The sequence below is a fragment of the Neodiprion virginianus genome, chromosome 3 (genome assembly GCF_021901495.1).
Source record: "Neodiprion virginianus isolate iyNeoVirg1 chromosome 3, iyNeoVirg1.1, whole genome shotgun sequence".
NCBI lineage: Eukaryota > Metazoa > Arthropoda > Insecta > Hymenoptera > Diprionidae > Neodiprion > Neodiprion virginianus.
In genome coordinates, this window is record NC_060879.1 from 31,502,660 (window position 1) to 31,522,543 (window position 19,884).

At 43.1% G+C, this 19,884-nt stretch overlaps 1 protein-coding gene across 15 annotated transcripts in view; it reads left to right on the plus strand.

Moving 5' to 3' along the window:
- Positions 1-19,884, plus strand: part of LOC124299973 (peripheral plasma membrane protein CASK) — a 142,184-nt gene that overhangs the window by 76,853 nt on the left and 45,447 nt on the right. The window lies entirely within an intron of this gene.

Here is a 19,884-nt window from a genome sequence, read left to right on the forward strand (position 1 = left end):
CACGCACATACACCAGCACCAAGAATTACGTTTTCAAGTATCAGTTCGTACCTTTTCCAGAGCCAAATATCAGAAGCTGCAATGTACAGTCGTCGATCATTTTGCGCGTACAGCTTTGGATTAGGGAATTCAGAGTACACTGGTAAGGCCGGTCTTGCTTTATTTACAGTGAAATTTCATCGAGATTCTCGAGTCCACTTACAGTCAGAAACGCGCGCAGATGACGCGAATAAGCAGATCACAGAAAACAAGTGCATGGACTGGTTTGAGGAGTATTAAATTATCGAATGAAAAATGTAATACGACAATATATCGGGGATCGAAGCATATGGAAAACAGAATTTTCTTCGTAACATTGAAGAAAGAACATTTATGATATGTTTCTCTCAATGAAACGTCGAATAATCACATTTTTCATCTCGACATTCGCTGATTTGATTCAGCCGTACAAATAATACGATATCGATTCATATGGTTTGATAAATATTTATTAGTTGATATTGAGTGCTAATACAATTATACACAGATATATATATATATATCTTAAAAATTTACCATTACAGAATAGTGCAACATGATCACAGTTCTTTTAATCGCCAATCAATCAAGGATGGCATCACGTTGATAATAATCTCAGTTACACAGATGTTTTGAGGGGCAGTTCAATTGCGCAATTGGATTTTTTTATCCAAAGGTGCTCCGCTGCATACTCCACACACAGCGAGTGGATGGTAAAATCGACGATTGTTTTGTGCAAGTTGAATCGTTTTGATTTATAGTGATACGTATCTCGTTTGAATTCATGTAGTATATTTTTCTCCCTACTAGAAATACTGCGAAACTTTTCTTTATGGATACTCTTTCGATCTTCTACTTCTTTCTTGTAGAAGAGTTCAGCAATAGCCTACCACATAATGTTTCGGCGACACAATGCCGTTCCAAGTTGATACGTTTTCCGGTCCAAATTCTGATTTTCCGTTGGATATTAAATTGTAGACCGCGATCGAAAAACCGTTTGCATTTTGATGAATTCCGATATCACTATGACATTTTTCAAAGCTTCTTTGCAAGGGCATATCAGTTTTTTTATTCTATTCATCAACGCCGTAGCAGTTCTTTGCTCAACTAACGAAGTTTTTTACGTAAATTTAATTTTCTTCCTTCGTTTCTTTTTTCTTGCCTGAGACGTCAATAATCTTGCAATGTCGCAAAGAGCAATTAAGCCCTGGCTAATTAATCCTGCTACAACGCGCGGAGTTATTATCAATTATACGGTAATAATTATAGTACAACGTAAATCGCTTTTGACTGAACCCGTTTACCAGGGGCTACACGGATCGTTTTAACAAGCCCTGCACTTTCCCATTGCAGGATCGACCCACTTGCGCAAAGATAAATGAACGACGATATACGTATAGAATACTTTGCTCGCAAATTAGTTACTGAAGCACTACTTTTTTCGAAAGGCTCTGGGCCACGATCCTCGAAATTAATTTCACCCAAGCCGTTGTCTGGCGTAGGCAGGGTTTTCTACTTCCGCGCTAAAAACAAGAAACATTATATATTTTCCCCACAGTGCTCATCACCCCAACGGTAAAAATATTTTGTGACATTCTGTCCTTGGTAGTCATTTACATTAGAAGCCTCGCACTGTTTGGTTTAATATGGACAATTCTGTGCGTTCTCGCACGTAGCAGTTGAAATTGCTCAGAAATTTGGCGAATGTAATTCGTACTGTCTGCATCTGGTAAACCCGCATCCATTGTGCCAGTTTCTGAATGAAATCTTGTGAAAAACGGGATAATGTAAATTTCGTTGAACTTTGGCGAAAAATTAACATTTATATAGTCACATCAGCAGACGCCAATCTATCAGACTTACGGAAGAATTACCTGAACCCATTCATGGGACTGCAAAATCTCATTTCATTTCCTTCGCGTGAATATCGGACAAATCCGTTGGTGCAGTTAATGCCTTTATCGAAGGAAAGTTATGGAGAAGAGCAGATCATATAATTTATCAAAGCCGCGCAACGTACCAATTAGCGCCAACACACTGTTCAATATCAGGATCGTTATCGTGACGGAATTACGTTTTTTATCTATCCATGTTGTCGGTAGTCCTTGACTACGATTCAACATTTTTTCTCGCCACTTCACATTCAGTTGTACCAATTTGCGACAGCACAGAAATTCCTTGAATTCCAGGATGGAACGTGTCTCACTGAACCTGGCAACCTAGCTTGGAGGAATCCGGGCGACGAAATTTTTTGCAGATATTTTACAGTTGACATTTGCAAAAATAAAATAATACCATCGCACCTGAACATTTTTTCAATTAAATTTTTATTCCAGTTCCATTGAAAACATTACTTGAATCGACAGATTATCGCTCGGGCAGTAAAAATAAAAAAGCTACGTGCTTAGGTTACTGACTGAAATTACGTCCAGTTCAGGTAGCAGAAAATTTCATTTTGAAACGAATCGCGAGCGTGTGGGTTAAAGTGAAATTATGCAGAATCAATACAGTTTTACTGCTTTCCGCGAGTTCCTAACCTCAATCTGAGTATTCTGAGTTTTATTGTTTTCCACCAAACGATTCGCTGCTTCTGCCGTCTGCGTGGAAAACAGAGTCTTGCCCACAGTGGGTATGTATATGGTATACGTGGATTTGAATGAACCAAGAATCACGGTGTAATTTTGCCCAGACATGTTCGTCGACGACGCTTGCGCTTACTTGAAGATTCCAGAAGCCCAGCAGGTACATACGGACGTGGAAATTCAAGCTGTGAAGCAGGAATAAAAATCCCTCTATTTTTGGGCACGTCAAATTCTCCTCGCAGCGCATTTGAATCGTTCGTTAGCTCTCCCGTCTCCTGTAATGGTGTAGTTAGGCGAACCATTCAACGGCCAGTAACCCAATTCAAGCTGGTCAATTGTGAATCGCGTTGGTGCGTCGCCCGCTAGCGCGCTGATCTAGGAAAAGCAGGAATCAACTACTAATTCGAGAGGCGCAGAAAAGCTCAGGCATCAGTTGGTGCTTGTGAGCAAAGTGTTTCGCAGTAAAGAGAACGGGCGCGACGCGGTTGGCACAGAAACGTCAAGCAGACACAGGCTTGACGATTCTCTGAGTTTCTTGGCAGCATTCAAGGCAGCGGTGCCACCTCCTATCTTCATAATTTAGACAGCAAGCCGTTGTGTCGATACGGTGGGCTGGGGTGTTGACCCTAGCCAGTGGGCCCCGTCAATGGAATACATTAAGCTCTGTTCGAAAGCTGAAAGAAAAATTTACCCGGCGTTGAACGGACCACGCCATAAGTCCACACCCTGACACCGAGCGTCTATAGCGACCTCGCACTCCACCGCGACAGACCCTGGCCGCATTTATGTGACTTTGCGCACTCACACGCTCGGCGAACTTTTCATCGTTATTATGCCAACCACCACTGCAAAGGCTGCATCCACTACACCCTGCCGTGCCCTCGATCCACGAAGGGGCCGAGATAGACTAAACCCGCGCTACAACCCTCATCACCCTCTGGTGAATATTTCATGAAATATTTTTGTCGCTGCTTATACCTACGCGTTTCCCGCTCTCGCTTGTTCGCGAACATTCGCGATTTTGCTAATGTCACCGACGGTGCCGCTGTCCAGTTGCTGTGTTCGCTTGATCGTTGTAAAACATTAAACTTTCAAGGCTACCCCGTTGATCCTGCAGGCGCGTTTCGTGGCCGCTGCTAAACTCTACTCAAAAAAGTGTTCCACCCGCGTAAATGCCTCGGCCAATTCGGCAACGTTCAAGACTTAATCCGCAAACAGCGAATCTCGTCAAGCTGACCCAGATGCCGAGCTACGCGCTTCTCTTTACTTGCTGGTGGTAATTGGCACAAACAGATACACGTAACCTTCCTAACCAACGTATAGATGTACGCTGTACAAGATGCAGTCATTAAAAGCCCTCGAGCACCCAAGTGTCGAGTTAGACGCTCGAGCGTTCAATCGAAACCTGAAGGAGAGCGCAGCGCGATTGAAACTCTTCCTGCTCGAGGTTAACGATTCGTGCCCCAATGTTCATTGTTCACCTTTGGAATATAATTCCTTGCGGTCGAGGAAAAGGCTGGATTGATTGTTACGCTTGAGTGGGGCTCGAAATGCCGCGTAGACCGATCACTCGAACCTTTTTCTCGCACCCTAGTTACGCGAACAACGCTAAACTGCCAATTGAGCAGCCAGCGGATCGATAAGGACGGCCTAGTCCCAATAAATTTGTCTCTCAAGTTATTTGCCTAGCGTCGCAGCCGAGCAGAAGGACCCAAGTTGACGTACATCATCTTACCATGGAATCGAAGCTTTCCAATGTTGTTGCAGCCCTCTCACGCTGGCACGGGAGGAACAAAGGAACTTTTTGGCCGAGCCTAAAGCAAACCGACGTCGTCGTAATCGATAATCCATTGAAGCAGGAGGGTCAAAGGGTTGCAAAAAACGCTTCTAGGCTAGGCCGACGAGGCGACGAAGCAGCGACTAACCAAAATTTCGAATTGCCAACAGTTACCAGTCTCAACAGGCTGTTGCCGGGACGATAATTCGATAATTTAGACGAAATCTCATTTCGCCAAAACTCGAGGGCATATGTATTCATGAGCTGTAGCCTAGGTACGACGGTAGGTGCAAGTTTGGTAGCGAGGACTCGTCAACCATTCTATGGCGAACCAGTTCCCGTTATACCGTTGTCGCGATCCACAGAATTACTCTGCCTATCATATTAATCGAGGAGTTAATTACATCAGCATGCGACAACACAGGGTTACGACGGACTCGTACGTCAGTGCGGCAGCGCATGTACCAGATTATTTATCGCCAACCTGTCTTATGCTTTCGTTTGACTACCGACTACCGACTGCCGACAGCAAACTCCCACTTATCATCAAGGGTTCCCCAACATTTTATACATACATCACTCTCCCTCTTTCTCTGACCTTCTCCCTCGAGTATCATCTGCTTTTGCGGTAATGAAGGGTGACACAAATTTTGCACGCACGTATGGGCCGTGTAAATTGCCTAACCTCAAGCCTATTGTACGCTAGGCGTTAAACTGACGAGAGAAATCTCATTAAGTTGCTCAAACTACTTGGCATATAAGATGCTGAGCTAAACGGCCCGGTAGTATCGGCTGATTCAAGCCTCGATGATACGTCATTCGTGGCTTTTCGAAGGCACCGCGTTAGCGCGTCCGAGTCGCATAGTGCCCAGACTTGAAAACCACTCGGGGAACACGGGATGCCTTTTAGTCTTCCACAAAACTTTGGATATAATCTGCAGAGCGGCCTTTGAATTATCGTCGAGGAGTGAAGATTTTTCGAATAACGATTTTCCCTATCCTCTACTTCTCTCTCCCACTTTGCCCCATCGAGCCAGGGAACAGGTGAACCATTCAAGGTGAACAAAGTTTGGGAAAAGATTCTTTGGCTCTTTTTACGCTCAACTTCGTGCCAAGAATTTTGGAAGGTATCGTCTAATTGCATTTGGTACTTGTTAATGTTTATTATTTCCTTTCGTGTACATCGTATGTTGCACGTTACACATGTTCCTCTTGAAGTTGTCCTTTAATTCTACTTTATCCAATCTTAAATATGCCTAATTAAATACTTCATTTCTAAGGCATTCATAAGTTCGGGAGATCGAATTAAATGAGTTTTAGATGTTTCAATCATTCTTGCGTTTTGTTATTTTACCTCTCGTTGATGCCTGTTGAAAAATACGCATATAAATGTAACCAATATATCGTCATGTGTCAAAACAAGCACGCGAAATCTTGGCCAACTGCCACGTGGCAACAGCAGTTCTTAACGGTACAAAATCGAGACACTGATATATCCCTCTGTCGCTTGAATTCGACAGGTCAGCTTTTTTGCCCAAACCTTTTCCTTTCTTTCTTTCATCTTATAGCTGCTCGGCAACGTATAAGCCCACGAAAAACTCTTATCGACGGCAGTATTTAAATGTCCGTTCGAAGCAAAAAATGTGAATTTCTCGTTTATTATACCCTGAAGTGATCGGCAAAGAAATCGTTTACGGTCTCTAATTATTTATCCGCCGCTGAACTCAGTTGTCATTACTATTTCTCCGGGTACGGTACTATTTCTAGACTAACATTTCGCTGTCATCAAAGAATTTCAAGCTCAATGCGTGAGTATTGTTAAGTTACCGGAACTTGTAGCATCATATTTCGGAAAATGTAGTTCGGAATATACCATTCTGTCTCTGTCCTCTTTTCCTAGATCTTGTTCCGGAAATCGGAGACTTCGGACTGAATCTGTAACCTTCTGCACATACATTAGGACACATACCAACAGCATAGTTGTGCTCACGTTTTGAAGAAAAACAACGCTGTCTCCCTCCTCCCCTATCGCTAAGCTGAGGGATTATGAAGACACACATATTGGGACTCGGCCAGACATAACGTCCGCGTTCCGCGAGTCCTTCGAGTGTCCTGACCTCGATACCGAAGTATGTGCTGCAAAACGACGGGCATATAAAAGATGACAAGAGAAAAATAACCCTTGATGTTGGTGGTCTCTCTGAAGCACCGGTATATCTCAAACGAATTCTGTAACCTTTCAGACATAGCAGCACAGTTTTATCGAAACAATTTGTTTGTCGTATGAAATTTGATCAGCGAGTCAGAGTTATTCAAAAGTTTTTTAGCACTGAATGCCGTTTCTCACAAAGCGAACATAAAATCTCTTTCGTACCCGCTTGGTTTTTGCGTATGGTATAATACTAAATATGTTACAATAATTTTGAATAAAAATCAGTTTCCAATTCTGGTTAGAAAATATAAAACAAAAGAGGTCGTCCATAAAATATGCAATACATTTTAGGGGCGTTACGACTTGTTCCAGGGGTCGAGGGGTGGAGGTTTCGTTATATAACTCCAATTATTCTTCTTTGTTTGACTATTCACAGAAATCATGAATTTTCCTTTGAAAATTGTAGTCAAGGTTAATAATACTCATCTCAAAATAATCCAAATTCTACTGAATACTGAATGCAGCTGTAAGAACGCATAATAATGCTCTCCTAATCGCCTTCTTTCCGGCCTTGATACGCAATGTACTATTTCTACCTGGTGTTGTGTCACTCTTTGTGGGTGGGTGGAGGTCAAATTGCCCAAATTTGTGTTACTTTTTTTATGGACGGCCCCAAATATGCAATTACTGAATGACACGTGTCTCGAGTGACTAAATCGGTGCGTATTTTGTGACGAACGCTTTGACCGTGGGCAATCAAGTAATTTGCTAAATTGCGAGCAACACAATCGACCAGCCAATAAATTAGCAAACACTCCCATTTTCGATACGGGACATGACCAAGGTCCCGTTTGACCAAATTCCTTCAACATACAACACATGTAAACATTCGCAGTTTCACCACGTAGAATTTCGAAGATAGCATCGCGTAGATTATTTGCCATGGCGTATTCGAAATATGATTGACATGTATCACAATACTCAATACTGTGGTATAAAAGTACACTTCTGCGAACCTTGGCATAATTTTCACAGCCGTAAAATAGCCATACTGGAATTTAACCAACGGTTACACGTAATCCAAGTTCAGCCAAGTCGTCTCTGTAAATACAGCTACCAGCAGAAGTTTTACCCATTTTTCGTGAAAAAGATAACGGTTCTGTCGGAAGGTGGAGTGGAGTTAATTGCAAAATAAACTTCTGCCTGTGGTGTGGGTAGTCCTTGGCTCGGAAGATAATGTAGGAGGATAATACAAAGTGTTAATTACCTGTCGGTGTTTGACAAACTAACATTGAGCAGAAATTTTCAACCCTACTGCGTGCTTCGTCGTGTTGGTTAGTATTATCGGTACGTATTTCGTTAAACTTTCAATTCTCATCATTAAATTAAAACACTTTAGAGGGGAACAATCTATCTGTATACATTATTATTCACCTGAATTATAGATTCGTAGTCACGGTTATGGTTTCTGAACTCCTTTGAATTGGACAACTTTTGAACGGGGTTGGTGACATGAAATTAGACGCCGATCAGTATCAGGCGGACTCGAAATATACGAAACTTGCTTATAGTGATAGAAAAGAGAGGACACTATGAAAAGTTTTGCAAGTTACGTGACCTCTTTGTCGCAAATAAGAATACGTTAAACAGTTTCTGTATCAGCTGGATCCTGGACATTCTTATGTCGCTAAGCTTCTTTCAGAGTTGTCAAACTCCAAAGGTTCGGACAAACGTTCGCACGAAGGCTGCCGATTTGCAGTCATTAATCTTTCGCGTTGTCGCCTCTCTATTATTTATGCGGTCCGTCGGATAACCAGACCTGCAAAAACGTTACCATTGTTTCATCGTCAGATGGACAACAATGAGCTGGATAAGTATTAAATATTCCAGGAAAAAATTAATTTCAATGCCCTACACTTTGACTTTCGATCCCACCCTCGTTAATTGACAAATATATCTTTTTCTAAAAGCAAGCTGATCCATCCGCAGGTCCAGCAGTGAGTTATTCACACCTAACGTCATTAATATTCACGTATTTTTGGCACCTCGAGAAGGACTCGAAAGAGAGAAAGTACAGGGGTAACAGGTTGAGACGGACCCTGGGAGAGAGGCAATAAATTATTTTGCGAAAATGCAGCAGAGGCTGTAGGCTTGGAGTGCCTCGCCGGTTGTGTAGGCGCTTCGTCGTTAGGTATCTACCGCTAGGTGAAGAAAACCCGATCCCAGTGGAAAGGATCCGGCTTCGTGTTGCGCATCGTAAAAAAGGTTCTCCTCTCACGGATGCGGTCGTCACGCTCGTCTTTGGTGCTGCTTCGAGTACCGGAGTGCCACGCGAATCCCTTGCTGTGGTTTCCACCTCTCATCGCTTCCGCCTTTAACCTCAGCGTCAGACGTTCTCGTTCATGCAACACATCACGGTAAATCCGAGTGGTCTTTGAAGCTTGTAGCAGAAAACCTTGCGGGATGAATTTTTAATAAATAACCCATGCTTGTTTCGAGACTTGTTATTTCACACTTTTTCAGGTTCGTTACCAATTTGTTTTGTCTTGTTTTTCTCTTCACGTTATATACAATCAGCCGCTTACTAAACCACTGGCAATTTCGCTGATCTACGCTTCACGTTGTAAAGAATTAAACGTACTTATCGTAGAAGCAGCTCATACACGAAAACTCTGCATCGGTCGCAATTCAATTCGTTACGCAAGCATCGTCGTATGTGCAATATAGACGTATGTAATAGAAGATCAATAATGTACCGGAAACTGCAGTATTACGGACTATGGAGTTACTTTGGTTTTGTACGTCTACGAGACATTTTCCGCAATAAAATATTAATATCTCCGTTACCCAGTTATATCCCATCATAAACGGTATACCATTATGACTGAATTATATTCATCTAATCAATTTTCACCCAACGTAGGCACACGTTCACAGCTTTGACAATCGAGCAAAAATGTTCTTTCAATATTTTTAATTGCCAGTAAATTCTGCATATCATTGTTATTTTTTGACACCAGTACTGGAGGAATTTTCTTTTGTCGTAAAGTAAATCGGTTTCAAAAATCTCTCATTCGTGAAATAATTTACGGAATCTTGAGTAGCACGTATTTCGTTCCCCTGCAACAGAAGGACCGAGTAGCTTCTGAAGGAGCAGCGAGAAATGTGCTCTGGCTTTAACGGTACGGGGCTGTTGGAAAAAATGAGAGAAAAAAACAAACAAATGGAAAAATTTTCACAACGACGGGGCCATTTCTCTGCAGTCTCATACAGGGTAAGGCCACCCTATTTTTTGGTTTAGTGATCCCAGCGAAACGCCGCGGCAACCAGTTCAGAATACCCACGTCAAGCGAGTCGTTATTAAATATAATTTCGTGAATTTGATACAATGAAATGTGACATTTCTTCTACAATCTCGACCTGATCATTCGTCATACTGAACCCGGCCGGGATCTGGTCTCATATACCAAAGATTTCCTTTCGCGAACCCCACGCACGTGTAGACTTCTCCGTATTTCTATTTCTCAGATCAAACTCTGCAGCCCGTCGTATTAAGAGTGAAAAGTATTTCGAAATATTCCCCTATTGTGCCCGACGCAAATAAGCCGAGCAGGCTGTACCGCGGATTTTCTCTTTTTGTCCTTTCTTTTTTCTTCCTCTCTTGGAGTGGGGTTTCGATCGATGCAGGTTGTACTCTTCTGCCGAATCGGGGCAAGTTGACTGAAAAATCAATCTTTGCCCTGAATCAACGCTTGGATTTTCGGCATCGAGTCCTTCAAGTCCTTCAACGCCAATAATCGATTTTCTTTGAGATCAAACGCGAAAGTCATCAAAGCTCTTACGGGACTGGACACCTATAATACTCTGCACTGGGTAACCTCTGGACTCCCGACCGACTGTTCGTTAATGTTCTCCGATATTCTGAACTCTGATATTTGTCGCTGCAACTGTATCCGCCCAACAATCCCTTCGGTTCTTTTACTTCGTTGAATGGAAGAAAATCTAATTACGGCGACCCTCGTGGGACGTCTATGTCCGAGAACTAGTAGAGTAAATCGGCTAAAACGAGTCTATGTTTCGCATATTATGTATGTATCGTTGTTACACGTCTCGAGACAAACGCGATGCACTGACGGGATATTAGCGATTGAAAGGTGCTGGCTAATATTCAACGGGCTACATACCCATTTCATTTTTCTATTTTCAATCATACCGCATCGCTGCACATTTCCACATGAATATCGGCTGACCCGATGACCCAAATTGCATAAGTAATCAAGGAAGATGCATACAAGCTGCATTGGTCCATAAAAACCGCAAATCTGGTAGCCGGGTAACAGCTTTGCCAATCCGCGTAGTAGGTACGTCAAACATCAATCTTTCAGGGTGAAATGAAATAGCACATTTTCGAATGGCTTTCGACGATCATTCACACCCGCCTTGCCGACTACACAGAGTGATTCCAAACGCCTCGCGGTTCAATAAAAGAAGAGACAAAATAGCGAGAGGCTTGGTTCTCTCGGGGTGAAAAATTCGCAAAAATTTGGGTGACACGCCGAGTGTGTTATAGCCGACCCGCATTGCGGACTGGGATCCGTTACCCCGTTTCGCGCGAGCAAACGCGATGAGAACCCCCGCAGCGAAATCACTCTCAATCATCGTTCGCGTGCCAGCAGCGGTCGTTCTACACGTCATTTCACCGGTGCCCATATTCGGTGGGAAAAGTTTCAAAGAAGAGAGGAACATATGCGACCCTCTTTTTCTCATTCGAATCAGTGGTGATCCGGCTCCTGTTTCCGAAGGCATTTGGAATCGAATTATGCAGATATCTAAAGACGAGTGACAAGTTTTCGTCATCTCAACCTTTTTAGTGGATTTCTTATCGGGATTCAATTGCCATCGCTCAGGCTGCAACCAGAGGATTGCGAAAATGCTGACTAGGGCGGAAAGATTGAACAAAGTCTTGAGGCTTTCTCCGATTTAACCCATGCATTACCGAACAGAAATTTATTATCCATAACTCTAGGAACGAGCCTACTGACCAACTTTCAATTCTCCGGGGAGGAATCGACCGAGCGATAACCACGAATTTAACAACAGGATGCCAAAACCTAATCCCATTAACGATGAGTTAATATAGTTTAGGCCTTCGTCAAGGAGGATTAATTCGACGTATTTCATTTGTTCAATATGTAATACCCTAATATACAGTTCACAAGGGTGAACGTATCTCGAAACGGAGGCCCGGACATTACTAGAAGCTCACAGCAACTCGCCTTTGTTACGTCGATCGGGGATTTTGGATAGCCTGCAGCGGGTGTCCCCATGCTAAATTCTTGATCCTTGTGTACAACTGTCTCGACCGTATCGATCACCCAAAACCTCCCCTCGCGGCTAGCACCACACAACAACTATAGTGTTGTAATTGAATCGGTCTACCGATGGAATCGCCGCGCCAGTTGCTGCCATCATTTACCTGACCCTGCACACTGGGGACAAGTCTGGTCTTTGCGCAAGTCCTGCGCTCTGCATCTAGATAATATGAGTGCCCTTTCATGTGTTGCCTAATTGATCGTTCGAAGCCGGGGGGGGGAGGGTGAGGGAGCCGTGGACAGGATTTAGGAAGTCGTGCAGCTTTTCCGATTGAGCAAAGGTGATTGAAGCCCAAATTCAGTGAATGTAGCCGAGGAGGGACGGAAGTAGAAGTGAACGCCAAGGGATTATAATGAAACCTTTCGGTTGTACCGGCTCCTCGATTTCTTTTCACTTTTATTTATTTTTCAGTTTTTTTTTTTTTTTTTTTTCCTATTATAGAATATCGACTGTATATAACGCTGTGCACCAAATTTTCTTTTGCAAGGAACAGCTGTACGTATATTCACAAGGCTTGTACCCGTGTTATCAAATGATATTTTGGCTGTCTAACGAATATCTCACGATGGTTTCTCTCGTTTGTTGAAATCCACTCCACCTTGCTTTTGCTCGAGATAATTATTCTGCCGAACTATATCACTTGAATTATTTCGGTTTTCCAAGGAAAAGAAGTATTCGAGATTTATCTGATTTTATATACGAAATGACCGTGAATAGATATACGTGTTATACGCGATATCGCAACTCTTAGTGAAATCTCTACCATCCCATAAAAGCAGATAAAATTTCACGATCACGTGGTAGAATGAAAAAACTCATTTCAAGACGAATAAAAGATATCGTTCCTTAGCCGCGGGGATAAGAGGCTTCAAAAATCCAAGAAGTATCACTTTCACCGGCATCGTTTGCTGAAGTTTTTTCATCTATAACGCGCAAAGTCTCTTTCTCATAATTTACGACTATAACTTGTGTAATTTTTTGCAACCGTCGCGTGATCTCAAGTTAGTGAAGAGTAAAGCCTGCAGTAATACGGGTGACAACGCAAATTTACAGAAAAACCATTTCAATATCAACTACAAAATATGAAGGCTGTGCGATTATGGGTGATAAAAAAACAGATCAATCGTCGCATTGAGCTGCTCCTACTCGTCCTCGAAGTCAAAGAATTTATATAGCGATTTTTTTTCAGTATTCAAATTTGCGTAACGCGCAAATAATTATCACCCTCATTTTTGTGCAATTACAACAGTCGATCTCCTGCGTGGATTTCTCACCAAAAGACCAGCCCACCAGAAAGCCTTACAACCCCGCAATGTAGAACCAACTGACTAATGTTCTTTCCATCAGGAGCGTCATCACTTAGCAGCACGATCCTGCTTTGCGGATTGATCTAGATTTCAGACACTTCGGCCTCCTTCAATGGTTCGGAGCTGTCGCTTTCCATTGATGCCTCCCCCTTACGAATTCCTTGCAGTAATACCACGAATCCCCAACCCTAGCCGCGGCTTTTCATAGTTTTTTCTTTTGTTGTGGTTTGATAGCTTCAATTGGTTTTTATCCCACACAGGAAGCTCTCGTGGCAAGCATTTATAGTGAAAAACAATAAATCCCGTAAGAGGCTGAAAAAGAATCGGATGAATATCGCTACGTATAAACGGAACGAATCGAATTTTGTCTTGCTACCCAATTACAGTAGCAACCTATACAATTCTTGGATACTATGTGATTTTATTTTGCCAAGCGATTGAAGATTCTGCGAAAATGTCTAAACCTCTTCGTAAGATCGTGACGCCGAGCGTCTCCAGAGAGATACCAATTCCATTACTCGTTCCAGTTGAAATATCTTCGATTTTCCACCACAACCAACGATGGTCGATTCATTCGTTTGGTTGTCCGATAAGAACGACCCAGTTTCCAGACATTCTCCTTGAATAGCTCAACCATAATTATAATTGTCTTTGTTGATCGATGTGGAAAAAGAACCCCGTATTTTTTAATTTGATTTCTCAACCATCTTCGTGAATTTATGAGGTTGTTCCGAGTATTCACATTTCCACCGGTGAAACCCCAAGTCGGCCGCGAGTTACGCCTCAGTTCCTAATTCGAGTAAAACTTTAATGCTTCCAGTTGAATCCGGTGAATTTTGCTGGTGATGCAGCAAGTTTCTGTAAAATTCTGCAACAACTATTAAAACTAATGAAACGAATTATATAATTCAGTGTGTAGGTTTCATCGGTGTTGAACTTGATTCTCAAAAAGCCCTCGAACAATGAAGTAACAATATCCGTCCCAGCCGTCGTCGGACTCCTGAATTATCACGTTTATTGAGACAATCTGGTCGTCGTAGAATGGTGCTGACTGCAAAAAGCGTTTAATCACGTCTTCAACCGTAGAGTTGTCAGCAACGAAATTCCCAAAGGACCCAACTCAGAGGCTGCACGATATATTTTTTCTTTTTCTGCTTCTATCTTATTTTTTCTCTTCGAGGTCCTCGTCAGCGAAAAATTCACACCGTTAGCGTAAATCCTATTACCTGGCTCGGTTAGCCTTCGATCACGGACGGTCGAACGCGCAGCTCGTTTCACTTGGCTGCTTCCTTCGCAAATTTTTGATATTCCGTTCACATTCTCGGTACTTTTTCCGGCTTTTACGTGTAATCTTGTTCCCTTGTCGAGCTAGAAATGAAGTCGAAACATGGAATGACAAAATATAATTTACGTGCAAGCATAATTGCGTATATTAAACGCGGCTAATGGTGCGAAGTTGCTTGAAAGGAAGGAGCGCTTTCGATGCGTAGCCGTCACGGTCGTTTCATCTGAAAGCGGATGTAGCGCGTTCCACCCGCTATTAGCGATTTGACTCTCGGAACCAGCTGTCATTTGTACTAGAAATTTCGACCTTGGTACACGTCGATCGAGATGGGATCGAATGGGCTGGGATGCCGAATCGCGCTTCTCTTGTCTCGTTTAATTCACTCGGTAACAGAGTTTTCATCGATCGAGTGGTAATGAGTTTTCCAGCTATGAATCAGCCTCGAATGCAATCGTCAATACCCACTAGTACAGGTTCCAGCGCTTCGGGTTCGATTTAACGAATATCCCGAATTCACCGCGGTTTCTACACCTCTACGGGCATGCACTCGATTTTCGAGTGTACAGTGAATCACGAAACTCGTACGCCGGTACATTTTTAAAACGGTGTTTAGCCGCCACGTAACAGTGCGAAAATACAGCAAAAAAGATGGCTCGTCGCGTGAATTCCTGCCTAGTACGAACAAAGTAAATTTATTCGTAGTTAGGACGAGGCGAGCATGGAATTCGAAACGTGGACAAACGGTCGGTTTGAAAACCACTACCGAACATACCGCAATGCGAGAATAGGGTGTAGCCAATCGGTGGAGTTGCTTGGACAGAGGCCAAGTCTTCCGCGTCTCCCGTCTGCAGGCGCGTAATTCAGCGAACCGCAAAGAACAACTTTCCTCGTTATTTTCCTCCAAGGAATATCTCGCTCTAATGAATTGCCGAGAGCATCTTTTTACCTTGCCGCTTCAGCTGTCTTAACCTGGAAAAATCTCGCCGCGTGACGTTGAGAGTTTCAAGTCCATCGAACCAGCTACGATGTACCCCGACGTATAAGCGGCGCGACGTTCCTCGACCTCGCATCCTGCAGTCGCGCGTCTCACCAGTTGCCAAGTTTGACCTCCGGCTCGGGTATAAGCGAGATTGGAATTGTATACAGCAAGGTTGAAAGTATATGAATTTAATCCGTGAAAATCGGCGTCGGCGTGTCCCTCCGTGCATAATACATCTATGATACGACGTTGTTCGATACCCTTAGGCCATTCAATGCACACAGTGACGCGATGACGTCTCGCTTTCTTTATCCCTTCGTTCAGATCGAACCGACGTTATTCTCTCTGGCTGTTCAGCTGTTCGAGTTTTTTTTCAGCCCAGAGTGAAAATATTCGAACGATGAATAGCGAGCGCAGGCATTGGATCACCTGAACGGACGTTTATTTGAACGTTGCAGGACTCGTTTAGATTCGGTTTTTCGTAAACAAATCCGTTTCCTGTTTAAAATTTTATACGCCGTCGGTAGTTTATTCGTGAATTTCAATGTTGGCCGACTGTATCGTGAAAAGACTTTCCGCCTACGGTAAAACCTTTCGAACCTTGTAACTCGTGATCCGCAGAAAGTTGGAACTTGAGGAAAGGACGAAACTGATATCGAACACTTGACTATACCACAATACTCGTGCGCATATCAACCCCTATCCCCTTTCCTGTAACCCGAGCTGAGCTTCGGTTAATTTGTTGCCTTTGCGGCCATCCTAGATTCGCTTGGCGAGTGGCAATATGGTTACACAATAGACGGCACCAGCTCCATGTATAAGTATTGAACGCCGGGCTCGTCTCCTCAAGAATCTCCACTCCCACCGAGTCGCTGCACAACCGGAGACGGGAAATCCTTCATATTTTTTGCCAAGCTTGTGTCAACGAGGAGAACGTTCCAAAGTTTGAGTGATTCAGGAAATGATACCCGCGGCTAGACTACCGTACAATACGATGAACCATGTGTCAACGTTGGTGTTGTGTACGGAAGCTAACAATGACCCTCCATTATGTTGTACCATAGCTACTATTCAGGATTATCTACTGAGCGTGACAACGCGTCAACGATCAAATGAAAGCATATTACTTACGGGAGGACCTTCGTCGAGCGTCCTTTGTAAGCATGTTGGGATTCCTTACTCAAAATTTGATGGAGCATTGCTCGAGCAATCTCATGCCTACTGCGCACCGCTAAAGAAAACACTCTGCGCCGACAGCGAAGCAATTCTCACAACATTTTCACCCTTTATTCAAAGAGAAACTACGAGGCGTGCGGGAGCTCGGCACAAACGCAGTGCATCCGCCTGCGTATTGATCTCTGCTGCGTCGAATCTAAGGTACCTTTACCTCTCTGCTGGTCAATAGTTCTCACTAATATGCAGCAGTGTATCACCGAAAAAACGACCAAGTATTTTATGACCTTCACGACCATAATCGAGGGCTCCGTTCCTTGCAATTTTTTCAAATCTGCGGGCAAATACCGCCAAAAAATCGAACATCGAAAACTAACCACAAGTTCCCCAATGTCTTCTTCGACGAAGCCGGGGAGACTGCAAAGAACAAGAAATTAAGAAACGTTCATCACAAGTTCGATTTCGATAAAGCCAAATTGTTGTTGAAAAGAACCGCATCATATGCTTTTTGCTCTACGTTTCGACTATTATGGTTCTACCTTATCACGCTACCAATAGCCAGCAAAACGCGCAAGTTGCGAGATCGCGATGAGTGTCATGTTACTTTGAACTGACCTTGCCACCAAGCTGTCGCCCGGAAATTTCGCAAACACCGTAATATGATCCACCGCAGGTACTGCTTGCATCCCTTATCTTCACACTTGCTGAGTATTCCGGGGCCATCTCACTAGTTACCTGATTCTACAGCCCATCAACTAGCTAGAGCAGGAAGACCTGCTTCGCGTCGCCTCATCAGCAGATAATCAAGGACGCCCATCTTGCCTCTTGCCCGTCCTTAATTTACACCTACACTGATTCACGTGTCGGCGCAAACACACGTGCATCAGATATTCCGAGAGTCGAACACCTACCAATTAATGTATTACTACGTGCTTTTTCTCCAGCATGAAACCAAGCTAGCTGTGTTCGACGAAAAACAGCTTCGATCCTTGATCGTCATCAAAGTACGAGTCGAGCGACTTGATGAATAATTAGGAAATGCGTTCAGATTATTCATACAACAGATATGCCTATTTTTCGTGTCTGAGGGAAATGGTCTGGGGAAACGGATTTTTCATCGTAAAAACTGAGCGCGTATCGTAATGATAAATATGTAGGAGCTAACTTACGGAGTTCTGAAAGACTGGAAAAAGTATTCGAAGATAGCAGTACAAGATATCTTTCAGACGATAAAGAATCTCTCGTATTTTTACCCGTCCGGCCAGAAGGAACGAGTGGGTGGGTGCAGGTATGCATGTGTCGTACATGTATGTGCCAGTGAGCAGGTTGACTCGTAACCGTTCGTCGAAGCTAGGGTTAGATATTGCTATTCCAAGCGGGACTTTTTGTTTGCAAAACATACTTAAACGGTAGTTCGACGCTCATAACAGTGGGTGGAAGTGGATGAGTGAACTAGGTCGTGGCTCTGCCAGAGCAAATAAGCTTAAGCTCGGGAACCAGCGAGTTTCAGCTCACTTCAGTCAACACAGGTATACCTGCAGGTATGATATATTATGTACGTCTGTAACGGTACACGTGCCAACCATGCATGCAAAGTCAACCACATATTCGAATTAGAACTTGGTAGTTTTCGTAATCTCTTCCGTTTTCTCTTCGTCGTTGCCAAAAACAAGCTTGTACACCACTTTTCTTACTTTCAATTTTGGGGAATGGCCATAGTTGTACGAAATGAAGGGAGGAGAGAGGGAACAAGTCGCTGTAACTTTGGAAAATTAACATCATGCCTTTCTCTCATTCATTGCGTGTAATAAGCTCGTGGCCAGCACACGAAAAAGCTTACGCGACGTGATGCCGGGCCGGCTCGAGTCAGGTTCGGCTCGGTTGGACGATAACGATAACAAATTATCCCGCAAAGGGATTTCAGTTTTTATCCCAGGCGGGAATTCTACCCCGGTCTTTGCGGCCACCTACGCATTCATTTGTCTCGTTTTCATATCGCGGCTCTGCTAGAATTAAAAAAAATTTAAACAAAGCACAGAAAAATTTGCTTTTTCCATGCAAATGCATTTGTGTTCCTGTTTTATACTCTTTTTTCAGACCGGCCGTTTAGCTTTACACTGCCACTCTATAATCTTAGCTGACTTGTCACTATTCTATGTTACTTCTATTGCTCTTTCACTACTCTACAATTTGCGTATCAAATTTTTCGCAATTTATTGCCCGAGGGTGGCAAAGCAACTCGCATCCAGACACACGGCTTGGTTGATTTAAAATTTAATTAACCAAGTCATTCGCATACTCGTTCGCCGATGTTTTCCAATGCGGTATAAATTCAATCGTCATATTCTGTTTTGCGCATGATATCGTACATACACACCTTTTTTTTCACGATACACATGTAATTCCTAATTTTCCAAACCTTTTTTTATTTACGGTCACAGAGGGATGAAATATGACGCCCGATATCGACAACTCGGCCAGGCACAGTGCGGGCATACATTCATGTGTACGTTTTCATACATGCAACACAACGACATCCGATGGATGGCTGTGAATTCGTTGAAGAGCAAATTCCTGGTGAAAAATATCATCCATGTGATACCATCCCACGTATTGCGTTCGATTGCTCGCCTGCGGCTCTCTTGATGGGTATATTCCAGTATTCCGTACGGATTGTCACAATAAAAACTAGGAATGCGTTTAAGAGATTGTGCATATTACCTCGAATCGTGGAAACCGATTTCGAGAAACTTTGTGAAAATACCGATGCATAATTGAAACTCTCGTATCATCGCTACCTGCCGTCCTCGTGACGGTCAATATCGTGAAATTTTTATGACAAAGTTCGATGAACATGAATGTTGACTTTAAGCCAGTAGAATGTGCTATTTGCTGATGGATTTACTTCTAAACAGCTCTTGGCACCGGGTACGTTGTTTGGCAAGTTTTCTGTCATCTCAACCAGTTATTTATGGCTGCATGAACCTTGGCTGGATTAGTTACATGGATTAGAGGAGCTAAACCTTTGCTTATAACTGATATAATCGTATCTCTTTACAGAATAAATAAAGCATAAGTTGAATGCAATTTAAGTTTTACCGACCACTTTATAGAAAGTGATGCACTTAGTTGTAAAGGGTTTGACAAATTCCGAGTAATGTGAAATTGCGGGTGCATAAACCTGCCGCAATATGCACCGGATCCTGTGGATTCCTCAGTTGGTTACGTCCTTTGAGGC